The following is a 23773-nucleotide window of genomic DNA, read 5'->3' on the forward strand; positions in this document are numbered from 1 at the left end:
GAGAAACAATGAATACAAAAGACCTGTGATTAAAGAAAATCTGGTTGGTTTAAGAGACAGGAAAGAGACAGGAAGAATGGGTGAGAAGAAGATGAAGTCAGAAAAGGAAGTTAGGAGGACAGGGCAATCAGAAGAGAATATCAAGAATTTGCCACCGCAACAACTCACCTATGTATGTGGCCTTAAACTTCCTGTTGCCAGGTGTGAATTCCTCAGGTTTCTTTCAAAATTGGTTCCTCAACTGCTAGGCTAGTTCTATCCCCTCTCTCCTACTCAAGGACATTGCCCCAGATAATCTTTTCTCTGTCTCCTGTATGATCAGTCTCCCCTCCCAGGTTTGATAATTTCCATCAGTAAACAAATATGCTATTATTTTTTCCATCTTGAAAAAAGTTGTACCCCCTTCCTATCTCTAGCTCCCACTCCATATCTCTGTTCAATTGAGAGCAAATTTTCTTGAACATATTGTCAATTCTCACTGTCTCCAATTTACTCCCATTTACTCATATCCATTACACTCAGGTTTTTTACCTACACTATTGCACAAAGTCCATGGCTGTGGGATGTGTCAGTCATTTCCACACAGTCACTTTCCATCCAATGGTCAATTTGCATTTTCATCTTACTGCTCTACTAACAGCATTTGCCATGACCGAGCACTCCGTTCTCAAAAGACTTTCTTCATATGGCTTCTAGGACATCTCGTTTTCTCTTTTTATTTTGTTTTATGTATTTATTTGTCTTTCCTTTACTGTCTGCTCCTCTCAGTCCCATATCCTGGCCTCTCCTCATTCTCAGATCAGACCATCTTACAGCCCAGTTCTTGTATTCCATTCTTTATCTATGCTCACCCTCTTGGTGAGCTCCTCCACAGTGGCAAAGAAAACAGCATTTCCTGTTGATTGCTAAAACTTTATTCAAGTCCAGACCTCATCCCTAAGTTTCAAATCACGTAAACAATCACAACACTGACAACTCCCCCGGAATGTCTAGTGGGCATCTCAATTCAAACCCGGCCATGATCAAAATTTTGATCTTTCACCAGGAAATGGGAACTATATCAGTCCAGTTTCTCAGCCAAATAAAAACTTGTGTTCATTCCTGCTGAAGATCTTTCATTCCATTCATCCAACCCATCGCTAAATCCTGTCAGCTCTAGTTTCTAAATATAACTAGAATCTAGTGCTCTCAACCCCCTCCCTCAGCACCATCACCTTGGCCCGAGCTACCCCACTCTCATTTCGACGGTTGTCTCCTCCTCCTCCCTGGTTTTCCTATTCCCAGCTCATTTCTGTCACTTTACTTATAGCAGACAAGCAAGAGCAAAGCTTTTTAAAAAAGCTTCAATAATCACATCCCTCTTCTCACAACCGTCCCATTGCATCTAACTCACTCACGACTGCCGCACTCACCTCTCCAGGTCTCTGCAAATTGTACTTACTCAGTGAGGCCTTTCCTGACAACCTATTTAAAATAGGCCACATGTGTACAGCCCACAACCCCTCACTTTGACATTTTCTTTCCAGTTACCTAATATATTTTCTTTCACAGTCCTTACCGCTAACCAGCAGCCTATATATTTTACTTATTTGCTTGCTTGTTGCCTGTCAACCCCATTTGATGATCAGCAACGTGACCAGAGCATTTTCTTCAGTTGGTTTGCACTGTAGCCACCTCCCAATCACTACCACCGTCCTCTACTCAAGGGCACTGTTCTCCTCACTGCTGTCCCCATAGGTTAGTTGAGCTTGTTTTTAAACTCTAGAGAAATGGAGAATCATATGGTATATATATGCTTTGGTCTGGCTTCTTTCAGTCAACATTACTTTGTGAAAATTCACAAATGAATACCTTAAATTTATCATATCACTCTTATCGGTCATTGCTGAGTATTCCAGAGGAAAATAGATGGCTGCTAGAAAATAACATTGCTAGGTCTCAAGGAAAAGAAAGTCTAATAAAAATGAAATCCTCAAATTCTAATACACAATCAAAGGCTTAGATGCAAATGACACGCATGTTGGTTATGCTCATGTGTCAGCTTGGCTAGGTTATGGCGTCCAGTTGTCTCGTCAAGGTAGCACCGGCCTGATTGCAACTGTGAGGAAAGTTCATAGATGTAAATCAGTTTTCAGTTGATTGCACCCATAGTTGATTGCATCTGCACTCTAAAATCTACAATCAACAAAGAAGGTTGACTTCAGCAGTGAGAGGAGCCTCATCCAAATGATTTGAAAGTTTTAAAGGGAAACTGATGACGTCAGCAGTCAGAAAGAAGAATTTCCATTTCTGTTTCAGCCAGCCAGCTCCTCCTGGGGAATTCATCAAAACCTTCATTGGATTTCCCAGCTTGATGCCAGCCGTACTGAATTTGGACTTGCCAAACCCCAAGGTCAAATGAGCCAATTCCCAGATGAATCTTATAGTATTAATATAGGTATATATGTCCTGTCATTTCTGATTCCCTGTGAACCCTGACTAATGCAATAAAGGTCATGAAAGTTAGCAGTGTTTCAAAATGCTGATCTAATGAAATGCTTATTCTGAGAAATCATCATGAGCTCCATCCATTTTGAATTTAACCTTTTAAACTTGCATTTAAATTATAGAGCTTTGAATGCTTGCTGAGTAGAATACTTACAAATACTTGGCTTAGCTTAATTCTGAATATAAGTATAAGAAAGTCTACTGGGTTCTTACCATTTTAAGATCCACCTCTTAGACCACCAAATCTGTGTTGACAGTACCATTATACTCATATTTGTGAGAAAGTGTTTATAAACTTATAAAAACTTGGAGCACTTTTTGCCTATTTTAATTTAGAGAATTCAAGCTGAATAGATTTTCACCAAATAGATTATATCTCTAGGTGTAGTTCATATGGGAGCAAGAATGTATGTAAATTGTTAGCCATAAATGTCTCTGTAAGTATTCCTATTGAAGAGCACATTTCTTTCCCCAACTAAATATTTTGGATCAACTTTCACCAATTCCTCTGTTCAAAAATCAGGGAAGAAAGAAAATCTGCTTTTAAAACTTTACATTATTTTGAATAATCCAAATATCTACCATCTCATGTCTTCCTTTTGGGAACAAAAGGACATTTCCTGATAGACCAATTGTCATTTCAGTAACTCCCAAAGGCTGGCTTTATGGAGAACGACATCAATTTATCAATTTTCACTACTCAACTGGATCACCATACAGTCACACCCTCATCAACTCTGTTTCTTTCTTAAGCTCCTACACTTCTGCTGCTTTTGCTCGAGGATGGCTCAGTACCTTCCCAGGTTCTCACTTGTCTCTTCCCACTTTAACACTGTTGCTAATCATCCCCTCTCATCCTATCTGAACCCTCCTCAGATGCTGCCTCTCTTATCTTTCTGAGCAGAGAGGTCCTCAGTTCACTGAACAACGGAGATGCTAGTAGTTGAAACTGGAGTTTAAAAGAGAACTTTCCTGAGAGTCGGTAAAAATGTTGCTAGTGGGCAGGGCTTAACCAATGAGTAGGTGTACATTTTTACTCTCTTTGTTAGCTAGCGAAAATACCTATGTGTTAGACAAATTTAGGTTTGTATTTACATAAAAAAAGATAGAAATTCTTATTAAAATAATTTTGCTCTTTTAAGTTAGTCAAAGCCTAACTTTGATTTTTCAGAGAGATGATGATACTAAGAAGCAATGTTGCAGCAGAGCTTCCTTCCCACTCCTCCCTGGGACAGTCGAACCAAGCAGGATACAAAGTTCTTGGCTGATACTCTCTTGGTGCCAGTGGCACTACAGATGACACACAGGTGACCTTTTCATGGCAGAAATAAATTTAGGACACTGACAAAATTTCTTGCTTGTTGTTTTTCCAGCTTTCCAGAAACTTCTGAAATTAAATTCTACATTTTGACCAGAGGTGATGGTTAACAAATCAGGCATTGCAGCTGAAAAAGATCTTCAAGACTCTTGTTCAAGTCAAACAGCAATTGCTGCCAGAACTGACATCTTGAAAGTAGGAAAAGAAAGGCTCAAGAGGTTCGAAATGACAGAACAATGATTACTAAAGCACCACATTATTCTTTGGAACCATACAATCATCAAAACTGAGACTCAGGACAAGTACAATCAAAACTCTGAAATTCAGTCTAATGAGATGACAGTGTGAGTTAGTTAAAAATCTGAATTACAGGGTAGTGGAAAGACATTCACTTTTAGAATTAAAGGATTTTAAAGGGAAGCAACTTCTAAGATCACACAAGTTGCAAATGCATATCCGAAGAAGTTTTCCTGGTATAGTTATGTTTTTCTTAATTCGATTTTATTGAGATATACTCACACACCATACAATCATCCACAGTGTACAATCAGTTGTTCACAGCACCATCATATAGTTGTGCATTCATCACAATTTTTTAACATTTTCATTACTCCAAGAAAAGTAAAAATAAGCATAAAAATTAAAGTAAAAAAGAACACCCAAAACATCCCACCCCTCCCTATTATTCACTTATTTATTGTCCCTGTTTTTTTACTCATCTGCCCATACACTGGATAAAGGGAGTGCTAGCCACAAAGTTTTCACAGTCATGTGGTCCCACCATGTAAGTTATGTAGTTATACAATCATCTTCCAGAATCAAGGCTACTGGGCTGCAGTTCAATAGTTTCAGGTATTTCCTTCTAGCTATTCCAGTACACTAAAATCTACTATACAACACATGAGAATAACCTCCAGAATGACCTCTTAATTCCATTTGGAATCTCTCAGCCACTAAAACTTTATTTTGCTTCATTTCTTTCCCCACTTTTGCACAAGAAGGCTTTCTCAATCCCATGATGCCAGGACCAGGCTCATCTCCAGGAGTCATGTCTTACATTGCCAGGGAGATTTACACCCCTGGGAGTCATGTCCCATGTAGTGGGAAGGGCCATGAGTTTACCTGCAGAGTTGGCTTAGAGAGAGAGGCCACATCTGAGCAACAAAAGAGGTTCTCTGGAGGTGACTCTCAGGCACAATTATAAGTAGGCTTGGCCTGTCCTTTGCAGCAACAAGCTTCATAAGGAAAAGCCCCAAGGTCAAGGGCTCAGCCTTCTAAATTGGTAGTACCCAATGCTTGTGAGAATATCAGTAAGTCATCCGGTGGAAGTTTAATATTGCCACATTTTTGGAATAGTTGTTTTAAAGAAACTGATTTAATTAATAGGTAGGACTCGTGAATAATAAACCATTTTGTTCAAGAAATACACAGTAACTTATCTGTTAAAGATTATTGATACTTGGATAATATGATTGTGAAATAACTGTTTTTGAAGATGTACACACATGAAACACACACACTTTAATATGATATGTGGTGCATATTGTATGCCAAAAAATAAGTTATATAACAAATAGGGATCCATGGCATTTAAGCTCAACATAAAACAGAAGATTAAAGAAAAGGAACAAAAGCCCTAGTCATAGATACAAAACAGATATTATTTTTTGCTCAGTTCTTACAATTAAAATCATGCTTGCAATGCATCTATGTATTTAAAATTGCCTAAATTAGAGAATATATGTACATAGTATAAATGTATAAATATATCTATATATTGATATATGCACACATACATATGCATGCATGTTTATATTATATTATATACTATTTCTATGCAAACATATGTACATAGTATGAAATTTTGGTTACAAAGATAGTGAATAGAATATAGAAAAATCACTAATAGTTGGGATTTAAGATTGGAATTAGAAAATACAGCAAAACTTTATTAAAAAGGTCTATATGTATCTTTGTATCATGTGAATGTTCATATTTCATCTTAACTGCTCAAGTTTTTCTTTCAGCCTACTCTACTAAAGTGCTACCTGCTTAGGAGTGAATAATGTTTGACCCTTGAAATTGATGAGTATTTCCCAGGACAGGACAGACGAATCTCTAACAGGTTAGTTTCCATCAGTCCCTTCTAACTGGCACCATCAACATCCTCTCCCCACTGCAGAGATGGACACACTACAGCATGTATAACTGGTCACTTGCAGCCTGCTAGATAACAGTTTCACTACTCACTTTACTGAGGGGTAAATCTTGTTAAAACTAGCATTACACTGTGATTTTTAAAAATAGATCATGTAAAAATAATTTTAGGAACTTTTGGTTCAAGATAAGATGGAGCATGCACACTCTACCTTGTCTCTCCAACTGATTATAGTTACGTAAACAGGACAGAATCCATAGAACGACTGAGACCTCCGAAAAGTAGATAGTAGCAGATGAATCAAGGACAAAGGACAGAATTCAAAGGACCACTGAAGTGACAGTGAGTTTATCATTTTCTACCTTCAATACTCCCTAGCCAGGACTCAATCCATTGGGAAACCAAGAAATAGGCTTCGGGGCACACACGCAGGGAGCACCAGGAGAAAACACCCAGATTTCTGAAAGGAGGAGCAGGAAAGAGAACTCTGAACACTCAATGGTGGGGAAGGGGCTGCATATTTTCTTTTTGTCCCTCACACTTTTAACACACTCTCTAATGCCCTAGTCCCCAAGTGCTCCCATGGTTGGAGGCAGCAGAGCCAAAATTTAAAGGCAAGAGAAATTTTCTCCCCATCAGAGGAGCTGTGATTCCAAAGTTCTGGGAAACTCCATTGCTTCTTTCACTCTCTGTCCACCTGACCCTTGGCCAGCTGTGGACACAGTTGTGGGAAGTACACAGAGTGAGATATCCAAAGCCCAAGCGTTCTGGCCTGATGATCAAAAATAAGACCTAGTGAGCTAAAAAGTAATAAGGAGATTTCAGAGAGAGTGGAGTTTGAGAAAGTGATCCCTTAAAGTTGACTGTGAACTCCTGGTGTCTGAATTTGTCAGGCTGTTATGACAAATATGACACAATGAACTTTAAAACAGGCTTAGAAACAGCAATTTATTGGCTCAGAGTTTTGAGGCTAGAAGAAGTCCACATAAAGATGCCAGCAAGGGGAAGCTTTCTCTCTAAGTTCTGTAACATTCTGATGCTAGTTGCCATTGATCCTTGGGGTTCCTTGGCTTTCATCCTTGCCTTACATTGCATGGTGTTGTCCTCTCTTCTCTTTTCTGGATTTCACTGACTTCCAGCTTCTGGTTCCTCCCTCTGGCTTTCTTTTAGTGTCTGAATTTCTTCTACTTATGAAAGACTCCACAGATTAAGTCCCACCTTATTCAGTTGGGCCATAACTTAGCATCTTCAAGATACCCTATTTATATTGTGTTCACACCCACAGGAATGCGGATTAAGACTAAAAACATATTTAAGTTGGGGTACCTAATTCATTTACTGCCACACTTGGGTTCACCCCCAAACTACATACGCATGGACTTGACCCTAAACAGCATCAATACATTTTGAGAACTAAACATAGAACAAAACAAATAGCACTGCAAAAGTTTTGAAAACTGAGCTGATGATGGAATCATAATCCAATGATCCAAGGCCTAGTTGGAACTTGCTTTCTAAACTCAACTTATTGTCTGTTTAAAATATCAACATTATCCATAGGATATTTAAAAGATCCATGGAACCATATCATGCTATCCATAACATCTTGACACAACCCCAAGTAATTTGCTACCCAAGAAACAAAGAAAATCTCAACTTGCATGGAAAAGATCAACCATCTGGTACAAACACCAAGGTAATACATATTCTGGAATTATCTGGAATAGACATTAAACAGCTATTATGAAAGTGCTCCAATATGTCAGTTGAAATAGTCTTTAATAAATGAAAGCATAGACAGTATAAGCAAAGAAATAGAACAAAAGAAGAGAACAAAATGGAAACATTTTAATGAAAACATACACAGATCAAAATATAAAACAAACAAGCAAAAAAAAGTCATTGAGTTGACTCAGAGTCAGTACATTTGTTTTCTGTGATTGATGTAACAAATTATCACATCAGGTTGATTTAATACAATAGAAAATTCTGGAAGCCAGAAGTCTGAATTGAGGTTTCACAGGGCCACACTCCCTCCAAAGGCCCAATAGGGGATTCCATTTCTTGCTTCTTGCATCATCTGGTGGTTGAAAGTGTTCTTGGACTTCTGGATGCAACACCTGTCTCCACGATCACGTTGCCCCCATATCGTGTCAGTCTGTCTCTTCTCTGTTATTCCCTTGTAAATTCACTTATCAACTTGTCATTGGATTTAGGGAACACCTGCATAATCTAGAATGATCTGATTTCAGACCCTTGACTTAATTATTTCTGCAAATAAGTTCACATTCACAGGTTCTGGGAATTAGGGTGAGTACATATCTTTTGGGGGACTGCTGATTTGAATGTATTATGTCCCCCAAAATGCAATTATCTTTGATGTAATCTTGTGTGGGCAGACCTATCAGTGTTGATTAGATTGTAATTCTTTGAGTGCTTCTGTGGAGATGTGCCCCACCCAACTGTGGGTGATGACTCTGATTGGATAATTTCCTTGGAGGTGTTACCCAACACATTCAGGGTGGTTCTAAATTAAATCACTGGAGCCATAAAAATGAGATGACAAACAGAAGAGAGTGATATTTTGAAGAAGAGCTACAACCAAGAGGGACACTTTGAAGAATGCACAGGAACCGAGAGAGGAGCTTCAGCTTACAGAGACATTTTGGAGACGGCCTTTGAAAGCAGACTTTTGCTCCAGAGAAGCTAAGAGAGGACAAACTCCCCAAGAGCAATGAAGAGCAACATTTTTGAAGCAGAGCTGCAGCCTAGAGAGGAACATCCTGGGAGAAAGCCATTTTGAAACCAGAACTTGGAGCAGATGCCAGCCATGTGCCTTCCCAGCCAACAGAGGTTTTCCAGACACCACTGGCCATCTTCCAGTGAAGGTACCCGATTGCTGATTCATTACCTTGGACATTTTATGGCCTTAAGACTGTAACTGTGTAACCAAATATACCCCCTTTATAAAAGCTAATCCATTTCTGGTGTTTTGCATTCTGCATTAGCAAGCTAGAACAGAGAACATTAGTCAACTTACCACACTCAGTGAACTTGACAATAGCTCTATATAAATTATTCAATTTGAACAACAGATGGAAAACAGATTTAAAAAAACTAACTAAACAGAGACTAAAGCGTCTGTAAGAAAATACCAAAATATCTAATATTTGTGTCACTGATATCATGGAAGAAGTGAAAGGGAGTGATGCTGAAAAAAAATGTGATGAAAATAATGGCTAAAACCTTCCCAATTTTGCAAGAGACGTAAACATAACTCAGTATTCTCAGCAAACCCCAAACACTAGAGACAAGATGAAGAAAAGAGAAAAATAGCACATAGCTTATTGGGGACAAAGATTCAAATGGATGTGGAATTCTCATCAGAAAGTTGGCCAAAAGGAAGTGGAGCAACATTTTTTAAATACTGAAAGAATAAGAACTGTCAGTCCAGAAATACGTATGCAGAAAAACAACCTTCACGCATGAAGGTGAAATAAAATTATTTTCAGTGATAGGAAAACTAAGATAACTCCACCAATAGATGGACTCTAAAGTAAAAAATACTGCCAAAGAATCTCTTAACATAGATATGAAGAATAAACAACATAAAAGGTAAATATTTGATAAAATATAAGAGATTATTAATCTCCTGTTGAGTTCCTTAAAATCTGTTTGAAGGTTGAAATTAAAAAATAAATAAATAAAACTATAATTTTGCCTGTAAGGGTTTCAGTGTATATAGATGTAAAATATAAGGTAACTACAATACAAAGGGAAGGAGGGTACAGGGATCAATACAGTGGTGAAGTTTCTCTAGACAACTTGAAGTGGTAAAATATTTGTTTTAAGTAGACTGTGAAATATTAAGAATATATATTGTAATTATTGGAGGAACAAATTTAAAAATGATACAAAAATAAGTGTATCAAAATACATTAGCTAAGTTAAAATGTAATATTAAAAGATGTTCAAATAATCCAAAAGAAAACAGAGAAGGGAGGAAAGGAATGGAAAAGAGAGGGGACAACCACTGAAAAAAAACAAAAAAGTAGAGCTAAATCCAAACCCATCAGTAATTATAGTAAATAAAATTGATCTAAACACAATTTAAAAGGCAGAGACTAAAAGAAACAATTTTTAAAAATGAAAAAAATAACCTAAAACATGACTTGTCTACAAGAAACTCAGTTCAAATATAATATTACAGTTCAGTTGAAAGTATATTCAGGTAAAAGATGTTACATATGGACCATGAAAATGTTAATCCAAAGAAAGCTGGAGTGGGCTATATTAATATCAGACAAAGTAAACTTTAGAACAAAAAATTGCTGGGAAAAAAGAGGGAATTTCATAGAAGTAAAGATGTAACAATGTTAAAGGACATAAACCTAAAAAAGAGTCAAAACACATGAAAAAAATTGAAATAACTCAAAGAAGAGAAAAACAAATCCGTAATGATGATTGTGGATTTCATCATCCTTCTCTCAGTAATTGACAAAGCTAATAGACAGAAAATCAGCAATTATACAGACACCACAATCAACCAACAGGATTTAATTGACATTTGTACATCACACCACCCCAAAAGGGCAAAATGCACATTCTTCTCTCGTGAAGTGTCAACCAACATCGATTATACCCTGGCTTATAAAGCAAATCTTAACAAATTTTAAAGGTTATAAATTTAAAAATGTATAAATTGTTTTCTCTGTCCATAATAGAATTAGATAAAAATGAATAGCAGAAAAGTAACAAGAACATCTCCAAACGGGTGGAAATTAAGCAACCACTACTTAATAATTAATGGGTCAAAAAAGAAATAACAGATGAAGTTAAACAATAATGCGAACTGAACAAAAATTAAAATACAACATAAAAAATGGTGGGGTACAACTATTAGTGTGAAATTAATGAAAAAATTGTTATTTTTGAAAAGATTAAGGGTCTCACACCAATAATCTAAGCTTCCAGCCCCCCAAACCAAATACTGTTTTTTTAAACAGATCAATAAAATTAATAACACTCTTGACCAATTAACAAAGAAAAAAGAAGACACAAATTATGAATATCAGGAATGAAAGAGAGAAGATCACTACAGACAAATCAATGCTAACAGGATATTGAAGGAATACTATGAATAAAACTTTTAGTACATAAATTTTAATGAATTAGAAGAAACGGATAAATTCCTCAAAAATCATGAACTACCCAAAACTTATCCAGGATGAAATAGATAAACATATTGTCCTATAACTAGTAAAGAAGTTGGATTTGCAGTTAAAATCTTTCCAAAATATAAATCTCTAGGCCAAGATGGATTCACTGGAGAATTTTGCAAACTATGTAAATTAGCAAGGATACCAACCCTAAGCAATTGCATCCTGAAAAACAAAGAGGATAGAACACTACCTACCCATTTTATGAACCAGTATTACTCTATGTGGTTAAGGAAATTCCAAGCCACCCTCCACCACACCAACCCACCCCTGCCCCCTCAGATTCTCAGCCTCCCTTCCTCACATACCTTCTCTTAGCTATTCAATTGAACACTAATCTAGGTACTGCTGTGAAGGGATTTCACAGATGCAGTTAAGGTCCCAAATCAGTTTAAGATAGAGCGGTTAGCTGAGTGGACCTGACCTGATCACATGAGCCCTTTACAAGCAGAGAATTCTCTTTGGCCCATGGAAGGTGGAGGAGTCAGATAGATTCAAAGTACTGTACAAGAAAACTCCAGGAGGGAGAAATTTTCTCACTCAAGCTTTGAAGATGAAGGGGCGCAGGTTTCAAGGTAGGGTGACGGTCTCCAGTATCTGAGAGCAACCACCAGCTGACAGCCAGCAGATACACGAGGAACTGAAATATGCCAACAACTTGAATAATTTTGGAAGCAGACTTTTCCCCAGAGTCTCCAGGCAAGAACTCAGCCCAAAAGACCCCTTGATTTCAGCCTCTGAGAACATGAGCAGAGAACCCAAAGATACCTGGACTGCACTTCTAACCTCGGGAACTGTGAGCTAAAAAGTGACTGTTGTTTTAAGCTGCTAAATTTGTGGTTGTTACATAGCAATAGGAAACTAACATATTCTGATAACAAAACCAACAAAGAAAGGAATACTTTAGGCTAATAGTTCTCAGGAACATAAAAACAAAATTCTTCAATAACATATTAGTAAATCACATTCAGAAACTATCTATCTATCTATCTGTCTGTCTATCTAGATCTATAACAAGAAAATTTGGTTAATCCCAGGAATGTGTCTTATTCCATATTTAAAAACTAATTAATGCCATCTACCCTATTAACATTCTGAAGAAGGAAAACCCCATGATCATATAAAATGATGCAAAAAAAAAATAATAAAAAAATGACAGAATTCAATGTCCATTCATGATAAAAACTCTCAGCAAACTAGGAACAGAATAGAGTCTCACCATCCTTATCAAGGGTATCAAAATAGCATAGAGCAAATATACTTAATGATGAAAGATTCAATACTTTCCCCTTACAATTGGGAAGAAAGGAAGGATGCTTACTCTCATGAATCCTATTAAGCATCATAAAGTGCTAGCAATTACAAAATGCATGAAAAATAAAAAGAAGACATACAAATTAGAAAGGAAGAAATAAAATCAAACTGTTCACAGATAAAATGATTGTATATGAAGAAAATCCTAAAGAATACATAAAAATGCTTCCTGGAGCCAATACATGAGTTTATAATGTTGCAAGAAATATGATCAACACATAATTAATTTTATATTTTGACATATTAGCTATAAAAAAGGAAACAAAATTAAAATAAAATGACTACTATTGGCAATGGTTCCAAAAAATGAAATACTTAGGTGTAAATTTAAAAATATTTGGACACAATTGATATGCTTGAAACTACAAAATGCTAATGAAATATAATAAAGAGGGCCTAAATAAACCAAAAGGCATTGCTTTCATGAATTGGAGCAGTTATCATAGTAAAGGTATCAAATCACCCCAAACTGAATGACAGATTCAATAAAATTCCAAACAAAATTCCAGGATGAAATTTTTCTGGGTGTGGACAAACTGACATTAAAATATATATGAAAGCCTAAGGAACAAGTATTCTGAAAAACAATTCTAAGAAAAATAAAGTTAGAAGAATTACTTCACCTGGCTTGAAGACTTACTATACAGCTTCAGAAATCAAGACATGGTGGTGTTGGTGACTAAAAGATGCATTCATCAATGGAATATAATAGGATGTTGGCAAATAGACTCATGCAAATATGGCCAATTGATACTTGACATAGTGCAAAGGCAACTAAATGGAAAAAGGTATTCTCTTTAACAAATGGGGTTGGAACAACTGGACAACCATATGCAAAAAAAAATGGAATTTAACATAATACTCACACCTTACACAAAAATTAACTCAAAATCGTTCATACATTTAAATGTAAAAAGAGTATTATAAGACATTTAGAAAAAAGCCTAGGGTAAGGCAAAGAGTCTTCGACATGATATCATCATGCCTGGGGTAAGGCAAAGAGTCTTCGACATGATGCCAAAAGCACAACTGATGAAAAATGATAAATTGTGTTGTATCAAAATTAAAGCTGTTTATTCTGTGCAAATATACTGCTGAGAGAATGAAATGACAATCTCTGAGGAGCAAACATTTGCAAATCACATATTTGAGAAATGTCTCTCATCCCGAATAAATTTAAAAAGAAATGCTCAAAACACAACAGTAAATAAAACAATCAACCACCTTTAAACTGAACAGAGTGTTGAATAGACTCTTCACCAAGGAAACATATGGATGACAAGCATATATTTTTAAAAAATCTCAATATCAGTAGCAATGCAAATCAAGAGAACAATGAGACACCACTATACACCTATTAGAATGGCAAAAATATAAAATACTGAAAATAACGTGCTGGGGAGAATGGGGTGTAATGGAACTCTCAGATGTTACTGCTGGGAATGTGAAATGGTAGAGTCACTGTGGAAAATAGTCTGGCATTTACTTATATAGTTAAAAATGTATCTACTGTGTGACCCAGCCATCTCACTCCTATTAATAGTAGAAAACTTAAAATTTTCAGTTACACAAAAATCTGTAAATGGATTTTATACATCTCTATTCAAAATTGTTTCAAACTAGAAACCACCTGAATGTTCTTCAAGAGTCAAACAGACAAACAAATGTAGTACAACCATACAATAGAATACTATACAGCAATACAAAGGAATAATCTATTGATCTGCTAAACAACTTACACGGCAACTCTCAAAGGCATTCTGTCGAGTGATAGAAACTCATACCCAAATGTTAATACATAATGTAAAATTCTTTGAAGAACAGATGAGTAGCTGTCAGGGGTAAAAGTTAAGGTGTAACTGTAAAGGGATAATAGTACGGAAGAAAGCAGCCCTTGTAGGTATCAGTAGGGTCTGAAATAATGAGATTTTGCTCCACTAAATGAAACACCATCTGCAGGCTGGAATTGCAGGTATTTTTTCTGATGTTCTGATACTGACACTGAATCTGAACTTGGGCACCAGGCTGCTCACCTTTAGATCAGATAAATCTGCTCTACCATCTTCAGATCAAGTAACCCGCCATCCACCATCCACTTTGCCAATAACTGCCAGCATTTGATGGGAAAGCTACACCAATGTCTTTCTTGTTAAACCATTAATCAAACCCAGGAACCCCTAGAGAATACAGAGTTCACTACAGAATCCTCAGAATGGAAGAACTTTCGGATGTCTCCACTCTAAAATGAACCATTTCCCTGTGCTCTGTCCCTTTGTGCAGGGCTGACATCTTTGTGGCATGGATACCTCATAACCTATTCTCTGAGTTCCATCAGAGTCATGCCCTTTACCACTTCCTCCTGCACCCTCACTTTCTCCATGCTCCAACAATCCCTGGGTCCCTGTGTCCTCGTTGTCCCTCCGAAACAAAAGCTGCTTCTTTTGCCTCTGCTTGGCTAACTTGAAACCCATTCTCAGTAGTATCAAGTTCTGAGGATGGATATTGTGGTATGGGTGAAGGGAGAACCGAAGAATAGAAGGGAACGTCACAGAATTCTGGAGGTGAAGAGGTTAGGAAGAGGCCCTCACAATGTGTGCAATTAGGGAGTTTTAAAAGATAACCTGAACTTTCATAATGATATTTAACACACTGCTAGCAACTTCTTCAATCTTACTGTACAAACGGTAACAAAACAAAACAAAGCATAACGAAAGATCAAAGCAATTAACAAACTAAACAAAAAATTCTCTTTCCCTGACATGAATCAAATCTCAGCAGTCTATGTCATATTTTATTTTTGCTTGGTAATGTAATTGAATCAGAAAAAGGTCAGGGAAGAGTGTGGTGGGGTGATAAGATACCTCACGCCACCTTCCCCTGGAGCTAATACGAAGACTGAAGCTGAAGGAGTGAAGCTTAATCTAGAGATCCAAATCATAATAATAGGTTGATTTGGGGCAATATTTGGTGGCAGTCAGGTGTGTGCTAACTCAAAAATTGTAGCACTTATTGCAATGTCAACTGGATCAATGACCAAAATTGGACTTATTTGTCATCCATGATTATACACTCTATTTAGAAAGGCATCCTCAAAATTAATTTGGTGACATTTGAGATCTGGTTGATTTTCATTGTGGACTGCATCAGTAGGACATAGTTTATTGGCATCAATAGCTCAGAGATAGTCGACATGGTATTTGGCTTAAATGAAATAGCTCCAGTTTAGTTAATTCCTGGAAAAAATAAATTTAAAACTCTACTCATTTCTGTTTCCAAATATCCGCAGTGCTCTCATTTTCCCCTAATCTCTCTTTGTTTCACCTTCTGCCACATGTCACCATTTCCCCCATTCTGCTTCCCCTTTACATATGTTAGTCCACAACCATTTTTGTTTTTCTTCTCCTAATTTTGTGGTTTTCAATCAAGGCAACAGCACATCAGAGAAGCATTTGAAAACAGGAAGAGGTTTTTTCAGTTGTCGCAATGATTGGGAAGTGGAAATACACTTGCGTTTTGGAAACAGGCCCCAAGATATTTCCACATTACAAGTAGTGGCTTGTATCCCATAGAAGAGTGGTTGTATGGCCAGAGGATAATATTGCTGCAAACATGTTTATAATCATCTGTGCACAGAACCAAACTCTGTTTTTGTATAAACAAACATGAAACATCTAGTACAGCTTTAATAAACTGGATCTTCCATGAATGCAAGAAACATGAGAATTGAGAAAAAATTATACTTTGTTTCATTCCAAATTTTAACAACTATCGGTCATCATTTCAGAAAAATCACACCAGTGACAAAAATATCTTATAAAATTTGAGTCTATCCATATTTGCATTTGGAACCACATTAAGTACCTGGCTCTGTGTGAGGGGCAAAAACACAGGGCACTGAGTTTGCCAAATGTCTTCTTCTTTTCCTCTTCCTTACCAGACGCTAAACTACATTTCCCAGCCCTCCCTGGAAGTAAGTGAGGCCATGTGACCAGTTCTCACCAACATGTGTCACCCCTGGGGCCAGTAGTTTAAAAGTGGATGTACCCTCAAACATACTCTTCTCTATTATCTCCAGGCAAGAGACAGAGGCTGAAGTGAATAGCAGCTGGTGTTACCAATCCTGACTAATATAAGGTATAAGTATCAGATTAATTTACTATGTCTTCTAGGGTAGTCATACTTTAGTATTTACATATGAAATTGTATATTAGTTTACTATAAATAAATTTCTTGTTGCATCTCCTTTGTATCACAATTAAGGAATATATATATTCCTTATATATATATATTTATGGGAATAAATGTGCATATATGTATGTATGCATGTATCTATTCAGCTATTTATCTATCTAATTATGTTTCTACAAAGGTCATATGGTCTGTGAATTTCATCAGATAAATAAGCAGTGTGTCACACAATATATCCTATAAAAATGAAGTATTGAATCTGGTAGAGTTGGAAACCAGAATCCTAAATATCGCCTGGCCATCTGCCTCTACTTGTTTTCTCCTGTAGTAATCACGTGGCTTATATCTTTGACCACCTACTTTAGACCTATCACCGATCTGGTCAACAAATAAGTTGCTACAAGACACCTTCTCATTCTGAATTACAACGTGTTTAACATCTGATTAACCCCCTCCATGGAATAGAATACAACTCCCCACCCCTTAAGCATGGGCTATGCATAGTCACTTCCTTCGAATAAAAAAGAATCACTCTGCAGTGGAGAAATCTGACTAACCCTACTGCAGCCAGTGATTGTGTGTAAAAACATGGTGATAAATCATGCTGATAGTATGAACTCTTGAAATGATGAAAACAGTACTTTATTTCTGTGTTCTTCCTCCCAATTATGCATCCCATCTTCTCACTGGAAAACCATCAGACACATTCCAGTAGAAGGGAAATCTACAAAATACCTAAGCAGTAGTCCTTCAAAACTTTCAATGTGATAAAAATGAGGAAAGTTTGAGAAACTCTCACAATATAGAGGAGCTCAGAGTGACATGATGACTAAATCATGTCATCATTTAGTCATCATTCCTTGGAACAGAAAAGGGACATTAGGCAAAAACTAAGGAAGTACAAATAAAGTGTTAACTTTAATTAATAATAATGATCAACCCTGCCTGATTAGTTGTGACAAATGTATCATACTAATGTAAGATGTTAACAAGAGGAGAGACTGGGTATGGGATTCTATGGCACCACTCTACTATTTTTGCAAATTTTCTTCAAAAAAATTATTCTAAAATAAAAAACATATATATTGTGAAAAAAACACCTTTACTCTGTTATGTGTATCTGTTAATCATTACACCTCAATATTGTAAGCTAAACAGTAAACTTTATGGTTAATCTAAACTTATATCTCCTTTGTAACCCTAACCCATTGCCTGAAATTCCTATAAAATCTATAACCTCGGTGTTTTCTTACATGCATTTCATCCTCTGTATTAGGTCTGCCATTCGACTAGCTAAGGATTTAATTTTCTCTTATCTGAACTATTCCAATGGTTTCCTACCTGTTCCTCTTGCCCTACTTATTTTTCCACACCAGATCAGTCTCATTAAATATCACCATGTATTTCTTCTCCCCTTTGGGAAAACTTTAATTCTGATTGAATCAAGGTCTTCCATGGACCCCATTTGACTTTTCTCCCTTCTGCCCGGCCCACTGTTTTATGTGGCCTCTGCTCAAACTGGTCCATTGACAATGCTTATATAGATCTATACATTCACATCTTGAGAATTTTGCATATGACAATCTTCTGCCTGGATCACTACTTTTTCTAATTCCATAAATACTAGTTCCAAAATTACCCTTTCAATAAAAAATCTTCATTGTTCCTACTTTAAAAATTGTGTAACCGTCCTCTCATTTCAGAATTTTTTATATTATTGCTTAATATAGCAATGTGCATGTCTTATCTTATTAAATTGTAAATTTCTTGAAGTCAGGATGTCTCTTGGAATTTCCCAGTACACATTGAATATAACTGTTGCCATATGTACACACACACACACACACACACACACATATGGCTTAACAAGTAAATAGTTATGGAGACTATATATTTTAAAGAAGAAGAATACTATTTTAAAAATTCAAAAAGAATGACCCAAAGGAGTAAATGATTCCTGGGAAAATTAGTGCAAAGGAAAATGAAGCAGTAGCACAGCCTTAGACTACAATGCAGTAGCACAATGATTTGCCAGAAAGTTATGTGATGAAGTGGAATAGCAAGGCTCATAGGGTGGGACAGTTGAAAATATGTTTACACACACACATCACATGCACATGCACACACATGCACACACAAACTCCCATGTTAACAGCCCTGGCTAATTGTTCCAGTTTGCTAAAACTGCCATTATGCAGAATGCCAGAAATGGATTGGCTTTTATAAAGGGGATTTATTAGGCTACAAATTTACAGTTCTGAGGCCACAAAAGTGTCTAAACTAAGGCATCAACAAGAGGATACCTTCACTGAAGAACAGCTGATGGCGTCTGTCAGCTGGGAAGGCACATGACGGGTGTCTGCTGGTCCTTTGCTCCTGGGTTGTGTTTCAAAATGGCTTTCTCCAAAATGTCTCTGGGCTTCTGTCTTCACTCCTCTCTCTCAGCTCCTCTCTCTCAGCTTCTATGAGTCTTTCCTTCTTTTTCCTAGGGCATTTCTCTCTAAGCATCTTGGAGTGGTCTCTTAGCTTCTCTGGAACAAACTCTGTACTTTATCTCTTAGCTTAGCATCTCCAAATGTCTTTCCATCTGCATCTCCAAGCATCTCCAATCATCAGCATCTGTGTTGGCTCTTGAGCTCTCTTAAGTACTCCAGTGAGCTTATCACGACACACCATTAATGGGCAGGGCCCACTCCTCCAGGGAAATAATTTAATCAAAGTTCTCACCCACAGCTGGGTGAGTCACATCTGCATGGAAACATTCAATCAAAAGGTTCCACCAAACAAGATTGGATTAAGAGATCATGGCTTTTCTGGGGTCCATAACAATTTTAAACTGGCACACTAATTAAACATTTAATCAGTAATTTATTTGCCCTTCTCCGTCTAAGTACCATCCCTTCCTCCAACAGTCTTAAGTGGTAAATTTTATTATCCTCATTTCCTCATTTTCTGAAGCATCATCAGAAACTGGGTGAATGAACCATTAAACAGACTCAGAAATATTTGCAAATGTACCTGAGAGTTTCTTCTACACTATTCATAGTGAGTAATATTTATACAAACTCTACTGAAGATGAAGGATCTGACCTCATGTACAGATTCAGAACCTTACTCTTGTCTATTTCTATCAATCTGTTCTAATATATTATGTAATTGTAATTTCATAGGGTCAGATTGAAAATTCCTTTCATTAATAATCAATTTTTAAATTCTTTGAGTAGGCTGTAAGGCTATAGCCAATCACCAAATAGGTATATGAGTTTTAGCCTGTCATACTGCAAGTGATTTTTTCTAGTTGTTCAAAACAATATTGCATTGTCCCTGTGTTTTTCGCAACTAATAGAACAACTTCTAATGGAAACAAAAGTTTTGTAATCTGTTTTCTGACTGGGAAGAATTATCATAGAAAACATCAAAATTCTGATGAATCATTAGAAATAATTTTGGTTGTGATATCTTTGCATAAATAGTGTTCTGGAAATATTATTAAAGTTTCAAATGGAAATCCTTGGTTCAAGGAAACAGAAAGTTTGTTATTGGACCAGCAGTTGGTGCAAATCCACACTGGATTCCAGCAAGAGTTACAGTATGTGATAAATTTGTCACTGTTCATTGATGTCCAGAAAAAAGGTCATCTTATTTCTTTGATTTCAGAATCTGACGAGACTTACCCATTTAAGCTTCATGCATTGTTGCAGATAATATGACTACAACATACTGACCTTCAGAGTTTCTGATAATATGAATTTTCTAAATCCTGCACAGAATTGGTGACAACATGGGAGAAAGTTCTGTTGCCTAAAAGTAAAGGGGAATTTTTTTTTAATGGCTAGATTTTCTGTTAAAATAAAAATCCAGGTGCATGACCAGAAATGAATTGCATTCCTTTGTTGCTTTTCTGATGGTGCACATGTGAAAACCCTGCTGTTTTCAATAATTCTAGCACACAATACTTTCTGGAAACCCCCAAAGCTGGTAGGCAAGATCCAAGGGCAGATGGGGGCAGTAATTATGATTTCTGCTTCATTGAACTGGTTCTCTCTCTCTGCTACCTACACCATGCTAAAATTTCATCTAGAAATTACTGTGAGTCCATACTGAGTTTCTGGCATTAAGTGAACTTTATATCACAAGCAACCCCTCTTTATTTTAAAGAATCACACCTGGTACCAAAGGAGAAATTGGAAACATTTGAGGGTAGGGGACTGGATATTGAATGAAAGAATATAGGTCCTGCTGTTCTAAGAAAATTGCTCAGATTTCTTTCCTTAGTCAGATGCTCAAAGAGCAAGTCATATTTCCTTACCCTTTATGTAATCCAAGGACCAAGGCTGGTTATTTTACTTTCTTTGATGTCCTACATATGATCAAGAGTGGGAGTTAATAATGAAAAATTCTACCACCAGAAAGGCACAGGTGTCAGGAAGACATGAGAAATGACTTGCCAGGCAAGGGTTTAAGGATCCCTGATGTGCAAACATTTAAGAACCTCTTATCCCTCCCAGACAGCTATCAAAGGTAGTGGCTTGATTTCAGATCTTGAAAATTTCTTAATCCCATTGTCTTCTACCATTGTGATAGTCTTAAAAATAAAAGTCTCTGTCCTCCCCAAGACATATTCTCTACCTAATTCTCCCAAGTGTGTGGATATTACCTTACATAGCAAAAGATGTAATAAAGTTAAAGATCTTGGGAGAAGATCCATACCCTGGATTATGCACCTGTTCTCTAAATGCAATCACATGAAAATTTACAAAGAAACAGATGGAGATTGATGTACACAAACGGAAAGTTAATGTGAAAATGCAGGCAGAGAATGGAATGATGCAGATGCCAGCAACTGGAAGAAGCAAGTGTGGATTCTCTCTCAGAGTCTCTGGAGGGAGTGCAGCCCAGGCCAAACCTTAGTGTTGTACGTCCACTCACATAGCAATCAGGACACACAAGGAAGAAAACAATTGTCCTCAAGTCTGACAGATCGAGTTGGTGTTGAGCTCCTCCTTCCCAGTTGTATAACTAGGACATGCGAACCTCCTCTTCAGGCCTTAGCATCCAAGATTTTAAAACAGGGAAGGTGACTTCCACATCATCGGAGAGTTGTCAGCCTTATGAGATGTGCATAGTGAGGCTTCCAAAGTTGACTAGAAGCCACCTGAAGCTAAGATCACTGTCTTGTAAGGGACCAAGTAACTGGTTTAATGATGTCTTGTCTCAAGCTGTGGAGGTGAGATCACCATTGGGTGTGTGGGAAACCAGATCCACTGAAAGAAACTTGTATCTCTGCAATGTACAAAGTGCAAATTGAAAAGAGTCTTGGATCACAATGGGATGAAAGAGTGATACTCTAGTTTTAGTTTCCTTGGTGCTAAAACAAATGCCATAGACTGGATTAGCTTAAACAATAGGAATGTATTGGCTCATGGTTTTGAGGCTGGGAGAAGTCCAAAATTGAGATATCAGCAAGGTAGTGCTTTCTTCCAGAAGACTGTGGCATTCCGGAGCTGGCTATGGGTGATCCTGGGTCCTTGGCTTTTCTGTCACATGTCAGTGCACAAGGTAGCTAGCGTCTTCTTTCTTTTCCAGGTTCCACTGACTTTTCAGCTTCTTGCTTCTCCCTGCGGCTTCTCTCTTTCTGTGTCTAATTTTCCTTGTGTGTCCAGACTTCAGCAAGACTGGACTGAGGCCCACCCTCATTCATTTTGGGCACACCTTATCTGACAACATCTTCACACCACAGGACCAGGGATTGGGACACAAACGTGCCTTTTGTGGAAGACAGGATTCCACCCCCAACACTCCTCTTTCAAGATCTGGGATCAAGTTTGGTCAAAATAGCAAAACTGAACACACTTACAGGCCCTCACTGGTGAGGGATGATCTGCCTCTACCAACCAAGAACCTGACAGAGGTAAGAAAGTCTCTAAGTTTGGGTTTATGCCTGTGAGCTCTAAGTTACTACTTCCAGTTAATGTTGCAGACTTTTCTCTGTGTGGAGAAACGGCTATTCCCCAGGCTTCAGTAAACAATTATTAAATGTGACAGTCAACTTCCAGTGGGCACTTGATGGAGCTATGTTCCCTCCTCAGGAGAGGGGTGACGGGACAAGAGGGGACCCACACAGCAGCTTCACCCTGGGGTTCAGCAGCCCACAGAGGCACCCACAGGGCAGAAAGCTTGTCTGGAGCGGCTGTAACTGGAGTCATCCCCAAATTGACATAAGGCACCACTCTAGGAAATCGGCTAAATAGCTGTGGGAGGAATGCTTGCAGGATTCTTAGTTTTCAATGAGTACCCTTTTGGGAAGCTCAAGTCATAGTTATTTGGATAATAAAGGAAAAGATGATCTGAGTGGCTGTGCACATGCCTTGGAGGCTGCTAATAACACGGATTTAACTTCTTATCTAAGTGCAGAAACCCCCAGGCTCATTGAGGGCCACACTTATCTTATATTCAAGGGCAAAAAAAAAAAAGCAGTATCTGGTAGTCTGAGCTCCAGCAGCCCTAAGGGGGCAATTTCTGCCATATGATCATGTGCATTTTAAAAGAGAAAAGGATGAATTTATAATGGCTGGATTTCTGCCTGAGCATCTTGGGTTCAGACATAATTGTCATGTTCCCTATTCTTAACAGCTTATAATGTGATTGCAGGGAAAAAACACTGGTGGATGTCAATGATGGACAATAATACAAAACAACATAAAATTAACCACTCGTGTGGGTTTGAGACTCTAAGGCAGTAACAAGTAGCATTTAATAAGCACTTAATAAATCATGAAATGTAACAATTTATGAGATGAGTCACGTAATGATATTTTGAAGCCAATTGAAGTTAACTAATCTTATTAGTAGTAGACAATATGACTGCATCAATGGGTATTACATATTAAATATAACAGAGTTTTTAAAAAGCAAATGGGAATAAATGCCTGAAGTAAGAGCCTAGGTGGGGTGGCTCAATATTTAGTCATAGGTAAGATAAACTGATCTTAGATGGTACAAAAAAAAAAAAATCAAAGATGGATTTGATAGATTTGTTTTTTTGTACCTTTTGAAACCCAACACATTACACATAAGCGACTTAAAACA

At 37.3% G+C, this 23773-nt stretch overlaps 1 long non-coding RNA gene across 1 annotated transcript; it reads left to right on the top strand.

The window, feature by feature from the left end:
• The first annotated feature begins 3909 nt into the window (after positions 1–3909).
• Positions 3910–16584, top strand: LOC119534559. The gene is made up of 3 exons (XR_005217057.1): positions 3910–4023; positions 5833–5930; positions 16572–16584. It is a non-coding gene; the product is annotated as an uncharacterized LOC119534559 (long non-coding RNA).
• Positions 16585–23773: the final 7189 nt, after the last annotated feature.

The sequence above is a fragment of the Choloepus didactylus genome, chromosome 5, assembly GCF_015220235.1.
Source record: "Choloepus didactylus isolate mChoDid1 chromosome 5, mChoDid1.pri, whole genome shotgun sequence".
NCBI lineage: Eukaryota > Metazoa > Chordata > Mammalia > Pilosa > Megalonychidae > Choloepus > Choloepus didactylus.